General features: G+C 46.5%; 1 non-coding gene across 1 annotated transcript; it reads left to right on the top strand.

The window, feature by feature from the left end:
* Window positions 1–360: 360 nt before the first annotated feature.
* Window positions 361–432, top strand: TRNAP-AGG. Its single transcript has one exon. It is a non-coding gene; the product is annotated as a tRNA-Pro (tRNA).
* Window positions 433–1,172: the final 740 nt, after the last annotated feature.

The raw sequence follows: 1,172 nt of genomic DNA, 5'->3' as shown, positions 1-1,172 counted from the left end.
CATTCTTAATGAATATGGACCTTCCAGCAAGTACAGGTCCTCAATGTCACACCAAAAAATGGTCTGCTCTCCAAGATGTTTGGCCATCAAATGTGCCCACTTACCTGCAGCAGAGGCAGCCATGGCTTGCACACTATCTTACAAGCCATGGAATAGATCCCATACCCAACAGGTAGCACCCAGTAGTTGGACGTGTAGCCTTACCTCACCATTGCATATACCATGGCAAACAGTGCAGACAGTCATGTATGTGGCGAGGATGTATGAGACAGGATTAATGTAGAAAATAAACAGATGGCCTTCCAAGACAGATGACGACACATGTTGCAAACTGGTCATGCAGGCTACTGCACTGTATGTGGCTTGCTGGTCTAGGGGTATGATTCTCGCTTAGGGTGCGAGAGGTCCCGGGTTCAAATCCCGGACAGGCCCTAAGTTTTGAATGGAAAGGTACAGTGGATGGTGAAGGTCTTCCTCTGAAAATGAGCTGCTTAGTGAACCTAAGAGCTTGATATCCTCCAAGATTTACATACTGTGAAAGTCAGCCACTTAACTAAAGAGTTCCTTGGTATAATAGGGAAACGCTTAATGGGAGGGCGGCCTAATGGTTAAGGTGTTTGCCTTACAAACACAAGGTACAGGGTTTGAATCTCACAGGGGGTAATTGGCTAGGCTTAAAAAGTCTCTCAAGGGCAGTTAGCCTAGTACTAATCTATGAACCTATGAACCTATGAACCTAGTAACATGCCACAACACTGAGGGAGATGCAGGAATGTCTAGCAAGTACTGGCTGAGAAGTACCTCTGTCGGCAATTGCCTGGACTCTGCATAAGTGTGGCCCATGGGTTAGGGTAATCAGTTGGGACTGTTGTACCACAGGAAACATCAGCCAGGCCTCTCTACAGGTAGTGTATGCATAACAGCAAAATTCCCCCAAAGGCATACATTGCAATGTGTACTGGTGTACCAAGACCACATTGTAAACCTACAGACAGTATCAATTAAGATACATGTGCTGCACAACCAACACCTCACCCCACCTCAGGCCCACCATCCCCATCTGTACCTTGCTGGTGCCAGTATACACCTGTATGTTTGCCATTTATTAGCAGAGACAAGGCCAGTACACATGGTGTTCAGAGTTTGGGACACTGCAAAATGACACACGTGTA

This window comes from Protopterus annectens, chromosome 3.part0 (assembly GCF_019279795.1).
Source record: "Protopterus annectens isolate FY-2018-M chromosome 3.part0, PAN1.0, whole genome shotgun sequence".
Classification (NCBI taxonomy): Eukaryota; Metazoa; Chordata; order Ceratodontiformes; family Protopteridae; genus Protopterus; species Protopterus annectens.
This window is presented reverse-complemented; position numbering and strand designations above follow the sequence as displayed.